Source organism: Rhinolophus sinicus, linkage group LG05, assembly GCF_036562045.2.
Source record: "Rhinolophus sinicus isolate RSC01 linkage group LG05, ASM3656204v1, whole genome shotgun sequence".
NCBI lineage: Eukaryota > Metazoa > Chordata > Mammalia > Chiroptera > Rhinolophidae > Rhinolophus > Rhinolophus sinicus.
Window position 1 is genome coordinate 80,412,615 of NC_133755.1, and position 7,468 is coordinate 80,420,082.

Here is a 7,468-nt window from a genome sequence, read left to right on the forward strand (position 1 = left end):
CGGGTAGAGAAGAGGAGGAAAAGGCGCCGAGCCCTGGTTCCTCAGACAACCCCTGGGTCAGGACTCAGGGTGACAGCGTGACACAGAGCGCTCAGTGCAGGAGGAGGGGTCAGGGCAGAGTCCCAGGTCCCCTGAGGGCGGAGTCTGGGGCGGGGAAGCTCAGTGTTGGGGAGTCCCCACCTCCCCGCGGTTTCACTTCTCACATCTCTGTCGGGTCCTTATGTCTGGAAACTCAGGAAGCAGCCCCAATTCTCACTCCCATCGCGTGTCGGGTTTCTAGAGAAGCCAATCAGTGTCACCGCCTTTCCGGTTATAAAGCCTCCATGGACCCGCCGTACGCAGATTGTCCCCAGAGCCGGAGGATTCCGATCATGGGCTCTGGAACCCTCCTCCTGCTGCTCTCGGGGGCCCTGGGCCTGACGGGGACCCGGGCGGGTGAGTGCGGGGTCGGGAGGGAACGGTCTCCGCGGGGGGAAAGAGCGAGGGGACCGCCCAGTGGGGGCGCAGGACGCCGGGGAAGATGTGTCACCACCGCCTGGCCCAGATCCCGCCCCGTGCCCCGCCCACTCCTGTCTCCCGCCCCCTCCCCTCCGTCCCCCCGTTTCCGTCTCCCGGGCCCCCTGCCCCTCCCGGCCCATCGCCCGCGGACCCGGGACCCGCGCCGGGAGGAGGGTCGCCTGGGTCTCAGCCCCGTCCTGTCCCCGTCCCCAGGCTCCCACTCCCTGAGGTATTTCGAAACCTCCTGGTCCCGGCCCGGCCGCGGGGAGCCCCGGTACATCGTCGTGGGCTACGTGGACGACACGCAGTCCGTGCGGTTCGACAGCGACGCGGCGAGTCCGAGGATGGAACCGAGGGCGGCGTGGATGGAGGGGCCGTGGGTGGAGCAGGCGATGCCGGGGTACTGGGACGGGAACACGCAGAGAGCCAAGGCCAACGCACAGAGTTTCCGAGTGGACCTGAACATCCTGCGCGGCTACTACAACCAGAGCGAGGCCGGTGAGCGACGCGGCCCGGGTCCCGGTCACGACCCCCACGGACGGGCCGGGGTCTCCCCGAGTCTCTGGGTCCGAGCTCCACCCCGAGGCTGCGGGACCCGCCCGGCGCCTCCACCCGGGAAGAGCCCGCGGGGCCTTTGATCCGGTTTCATTGTCACTTCAGGCGCCACCACTGAGGGGCGGGAGGGGTTAAAGGTCGGGGTTAAAGGTCGGAGCTGACGGCGGGGCGGGGTCAGGGTCTCACACCTACCAGATCATGTCCGGCTGCGACGTGGGGTCGGACGGGCGCCTCCTCCGCGGGTACCAGCAGGAAGCCTACGACGGCGCCGACTACATCGCCCTGAACGAGGACCTGCGCTCCTGGACCGCGGCGGACACGGCGGCTCAGATCACCCGGCGCAAGTGGGAGGCGGCCCATTACGCGGAGCGCCTGAGGGGCTACTTGGAGGGCAGGTGCAGGGAGTCGCTCGGCAAATACCTGGAGAAGGGGAAGGAGACGCTGCTGCGCGCAGGTGAGAGGGGCAGCGAGGCCTCCTACGAGGAGAGGAGGAAATGGGATCAACACCCGGACACCCCCTCCCCGACCCCGGGAGATGGAGTCCGCCTGGGTTTTCAGATCCGGTACCAAAGAGTGACCCTAAGGGCCCCCCTTCTCTCAGGGACAGTTAGGGGTGCAGTCTCTCAGGGGATGGAAAGGGACCATCTCAGAAATAACTGAGCAGCGGTTCCCTGTGACTCTGGCAGCTGCTCTGGGAACCCAGGGGGACTTTCTCTCTCAGGCCTTGTTCGCTGCCCCGCACACAGTGTGACTGAGCTGTGACCCCAGCTTTTCTGAGTCATGTGGCCTCCACCCAGCTCAGGACCAGGAATCCCTTTTCTCTCCATCAGAGACCTGTCTCTGACCCTGTGCTGTCTCACCCTGATTCTAGAACTTTCTAAACACTAGACATTATCCCAGACGCCTGTGTCCAGTGTGATGTCTGGGTTTTGTGCTCCCTTCCCCCACCCCAGTTGTCCTGACTATTCTCAGGATGGTCACGTGACCACTGCTGGAGTGTCCCCTGAGGGATGCAAAGGTCCTGAATTTTCTGACCCTTCCCCTCAGATCCTCCAAAGGCACACGTGACCCACCACCGCACCTCTGACCGTGACGTCACCCTGAGGTGCTGGGCGCTGGGCTTCTACCCTGCGGAGATCACCCTGACCTGGCAGCGTGATGGGGAGGACCTGACCCAGGACACGGAGCTCGTGGAGACCAGGCCTGCGGGGGACGGGACCTTCCAGAAGTGGGCAGCTGTGGGGGTGCCTTCTGGAGAGGAGCAGAGATACACGTGCCATGTGCAGCACGAGGGGCTGCCCGAGCCCCTGACCCTGAGATGGGGTACGGAGGGGGCCGTGGGCACAGAGCCTCTTCTCAGGGAAAGCAGGGGCCTCTGGAGGACTTCAGGTCAGAGCTGAGGCCTGGGGGTCAGGGCCCTCACCTTCCCTTCCCTTCCAGAGCCGCCTCCTCAGGCTGCCATCCCCGCTGGCATGGTGGTGGGCATCATTGCTGGGCTGGTCCTCCTTGGAGCTGCGGTCACTGGAGCTGTGCTGTGGAGGAGGAAGCGCTCAGGTAGGGAAGGGGCGGGGAATGAGGTGTCTTGTCCCACTGGGGGGTTTCAGGCCCCAGGTGGACGTGTGTCCTTCCTCGTTAGTGGGAAGGACTAACCACACACGTGTGCTTTCCAGTCTAGGGCCCTATTTGCTAACACTTTATTAACGCACGTGTGAAAATGAGGGACGGATTTAACACCTTGATGATTCTGGTGATGGGGACCTGATTCTCAATAGTCACAAGTCAGAGCGGAAGGTCCCGCTGAGGACAGACCTCCAGGAGGGCGGTTGGTCCAGTCCCCACACATGACCTTCCTCAAGTTTCCTGATCCTGCTGTGGGTCTGCAGTCACAGTTCTGGAAACTTCTCTGGGGTCCAGGACCAGGGGGTTCCTTTATGACCTCAGGGTACTGCCTCCTTCCTGGCTTCTCATGTGATGTTTTCTTCTTGCAGGTGGAAAAGGAGGGAGCTACACTCAGGCTGCAGGTGAGTATGGAGGGGGGTGATCCCTGAGACCCTTGAAATAGATGGAAGCCGTTGGGGGAGCTCATCCACCCCCATAATTCCTCCTTTAGCCACATTTGCTGTGAGCTCTGACCACATCCTGTCTTATTCTCCCCCAGGCGGTGACAGTGCCCAGGGCTCTGATGTGTCCCTCACAGCTTCTAAAGGTGAGACCTGGGGGGCCTGAAGTGAGGGGAGGGGGACAGAGGGGACAGGACTGGGTACTGGGGATTCTTAGGGACAGTTTGAGCAGCGGTGGACTGTTGAGAATGTCACCACTTCCAGCCACTAACCTGAATTTGTTCATGATTATTTTCTTCTACAGCGTGAGACAGCTGCCTGGTGGGGACTGAGTTATGCGAGATTTGTTCCTGCCCCCACTTTGTGACACAGGAAGCTCTGATCTCTCTTTCTGCAAAGGCCATCTGAATGTGTCTGCATTCCTCTCGCATCATGTGAGGAGCTTGGAGACTGCCCACCCCTGCCCTCCACGCCCCCTCCCCACACTGACCGAGTCTCTTCCCTGACCCACTGTCCTGTTCCAGCAGAGGCTGTTTCCATCCCCACCTTTACTTCATGTTACTCTGAGCAGCAACTTCTTACTTCCTGTTGAAATAAGACTCTGGATATGAATTTGTTTTTTCAATTCTTGCTATGAACGGTTGATGGGTTAATTGAAGGAGAAAAATCCTTAAGTTGGAGAGGAAATAAATGGAAGCACTGAGAACCTCCCAGAATCCGTGTATTTGCTGTGCTGAGTCTGTTGCGGGTAGAGATAGGAGAGGCTGTGAGGACCGAGTGTGGACGCGGCCTGAGCCCAGCCGGGGCTCAGTGCATCGTGGGCTCTGACATGGTCACTCCTCGGCGGGGTCACCTCTCTGCCCCTTTGTCCTCTTCCCTTCAGTAGAACCTTGTCCTAGCAGGACCTGTGATCATGGGGACTCGAACATCACCGATGTCTGGTCTTGTCAGTGACGGCTTCGTGTGGCCGGGTCACCAAGGCTCAGGCCTGGCCCGGCCCTCGGCCCCCATCTTCTGGGTGTTCATTTGTTGTTTCTATAGAGGAATATGACTGTGTTTGTTCTTGTTACATGTCCTGGTCTCATTCTCCTCTGGGTGTCCCCTGTCTGTCAGCAGCAGGAGGTGTTTTACCTGTCATTGTCCCCACAAGGCCCAGGGGGACCCTGCACACAGGAGTCTGTGGATTGAGAGATGCATTTCAGGCTCATCCAGCTCTCGCCTCCTTCTAGGGCTTGATGGTTCTTTCCATCTTTTCCCAAACTATCAGAGGAACCAGATTCTGGAATGAGCAGAGGAGGGATCCCGTGATTTCCCATCTTACCTAAGTTCCTGCTGGAATTCTGCTCTGCTCGCCGCCCTCTCTCCCTGCCCTGAGCTCCAGTGCTGGCTCCAGTCCAAATCCAGGGGTTTATGAAGCAGAGTCTGCTTTATATTTGTATTTGGTTTGAGAATAGGACCCATAAGTAGGGGCTCACTGTTTCCTGAAGAGGGAAATATAACTGCTGTGGTGAGCAGGAGGGCAGGTGTGGGAGAAAGAAGGGGGGAGGGGAGAGCAGCACCTGTGAGAAAAGTGGAGGTGGCCCTGATGCCAGTGTGAGGGGACTTTGTGCTGTAGCTGCCACAAAACAGCATTTGACCCAAGGCTTCATTAATAAAGACACTCTCTCTGGAACAGGGAGACGCTGTCACTGATCCTTCACTGACATTGGCCGTGTGCCAGATGTGTGACAGTTTCTGCATCTGGGAAACATCACTGAAGTAAAGTCAGAAAAATGGCTGAACTTGGGGAGCGTCTGTTCCAGTGGGAAGAGACAGACTATATCCTATAAGCACAGTAAATGACGAAGGTGGTTATCTTAGAAGGAGATAAGTGTTCTGGGGAAAATGCAGTGGGGAAGGGATCCAGAGTGTGGGGTGTGGGGCCAGGGAAGACGGCTGTGTTGATTGGGGTGCTCAGGGGGCCTCACTGGGAAGCTGACCTTGAGGGAAGTCTTGAAGGACACAAGGAATTAACCACTAGGACGTCTGGGCTGTTCTTTCCAGGCAGGGAACCTGCAGTGGGAATGCCCTGGGGCAGGAGTTGTCTGGTTTCTGGGAAGAGCAGGGAGGCCGGTGTGGCTGCAGCAGAGAGTGATGGAGAAGAGACAGGTGCGGCCCAACCACGTGGCCGGGAGGATGGTAGAGGGCAGTGAGCTGTGTTCTGAGTGAGGTGGGAGGTACAGGACAGTTGGGAACAGAAGGGGACATGGTGTGACCCCCTTTCAGAGGACGCTGGGGCTGCGGTGCTGAGAACAGACTTGGGGGAGGGAGGCCGTCGGGAAGCGGAGGAATCTGCAGGGTTCTGGGCTGGACATGCTGCCACTGGGGGTGAGCGGTGGAAATAGTGGGAGTGGGGTTCTGGGTACGTCCTGAAGGTGGACATTACAGCATTTCCTAATGAGTCAGTCTGGGGTATGAGTCAGGGACACCCAAAATCTCAGAGGATACAAGTAGAAAGATGGAGTTGCTGTCAGCAGAGATGGGGGAGACTCTGGAAGGAGCATATCTGAGGGGTAGGGGGCCTCACAGATACTCATTTTAAAGATGTTGGAGCTGAGATGTCTGTTAGAAATACAAGTGAGGTCATCGGACTGGCAGTTGGACAGATGAGTCTAGAGATTAGGGGAAATGTCTGGGCTGGAGAAATAGACTTGGGAGGTGACACATATAAATGATATTTGAAGCCTTCAGCACAGATGAGGTCACCAAGGGAGTGATGGCCGTAGAAGAGAAAGGAACAAGACTGAACCCTGGACCCCCAGTGCTGTGATCTGATCAGACCACACACCCTGCAGATGGCACAGTTCTGGCCCCACGTCGATAAGGCACGTAGACCAGCGAGTCCCAAACTTCCCTGGGCACAGGAATCCGCTGGACATCTTGTTAAGACTCAAAGTCTGGAGCAGAGCAGAGACTTTGGATTTATAAGGAGGTTGGTGCCGCTGCTGATCTTCAGATCCCACTTTTAGTAGCAAGACCGTCACCAGGATTCCCACAGGCTGTGCGTCAGCCTCACCTGCAGGGCTTGTTACAGAAGTGACATCTGGGCTTCTGTCCGGTTCTCTGAGACGGTGGGTCTGGGAGAGGCCTGAGTGTCTGTAAGAAGCCCACAAGCTGTCCTGGGGCGCAGCCAGCTTGGGAACCTCTGAGGTCAGTGATGGAGCTCAGGGTGGGGAATGGTCTTAAATACACTTTTAAAGGTGTTTTTCCTCAGAAAGGGGAAGACACATATCATCTATTATGAGAAGTGATGTTGGGAGTTACATGTTCTCTCTACCATGAGGCAGAGTCAGGTGAAAGTCAGAAGTGGGTCACAGGTCAGTATAAGAAAATCTCTGAAAGCTCGCTTCTGAAACTATTCCCCAGATTGATTTCTGGGAGCAAACAATGGAATCAATTTTTTTCTAATTTAGACATACACATACACACACACACACACACACGAGTTCATACAATTAAGTTCGGGAACTCATCCTAGAAAACGTGCTACATACCTCAGTGCTGAATATCACTGTGGTCACCTTCGAAGTGCTCCCCTTGGGAAGCTATGCACCAACGCAAGTGCCTAGTCCACCCTTCAAAGCTATTTTGGAATTCTTTCTGGAATGGCCATCAGAGCTGTCGTCATATTACCCTTGATGTCCTGAATGTCATCAAATGTCTTCCTTTCAATTTTTCCTTTATCTTCGGGTAAAGAAAGAAGTCACTGGGGTTCAGATCACGTGAGTAGGGAGGATGTTCCAATACAGTTATTTGTTTACTGGCTAAAAACTCCCTCACAGACAGTGCTATGAGCTGGTGCATTGTTGTGATGCAAGGAGCCAAGAATTGTTGGTGAAAAGTTCAGATTGTCTAACTTTCACGCAGCCTTTTCAGCACTTCCAAATAGTAAACTTGATTAAGTGTTTGTCCAGTTGGTACAAATTCATAATGAATAATCCCTCTGATATCAAAAAGGTTAGCAACATTGTTGCAACACGTTCACAAACTTAATTCTCCGAACTTGGTGTGTGCCTGTGTGTGTGTGTGTGTGTGTGTGTGTGTGTGTGTGTGTGTGTGTGTAAAACATTCTGGCAAAATACTGTTGTGGGAAGGCCACAGAACAAGTTTGAAGCCACACACCAGGAAGTGACCCGCAGTCCCCCGAGGTCGGGTCCCACGTGGAAAGCACTGGCCCTGCTGCTGGGCACACGTGTCACTGCTCACACCACTGACATCCATGTGGACCCTGGACCCTGTGGCCATGACTGCTGTCACTGCTGCTCCTGGCAGCTGTGTTGTTACTGCCAAATGCGTTCTGCATGGTTCCAGCCTCT

At 56.3% G+C, this 7,468-nt stretch overlaps 1 long non-coding RNA gene across 1 annotated transcript; it reads left to right on the forward strand.

Moving 5' to 3' along the window:
• The first annotated feature begins 288 nt into the window (after positions 1-288).
• On the forward strand, positions 289-3,831 carry LOC109440476 (patr class I histocompatibility antigen, A-126 alpha chain). Its single transcript, XR_012496521.1, has 8 exons — positions 289-435; positions 712-996; positions 1,232-1,507; positions 2,101-2,376; positions 2,494-2,607; positions 3,042-3,074; positions 3,212-3,259; positions 3,418-3,831. It is a non-coding gene; the product is annotated as a patr class I histocompatibility antigen, A-126 alpha chain (long non-coding RNA).
• Positions 3,832-7,468: the final 3,637 nt, after the last annotated feature.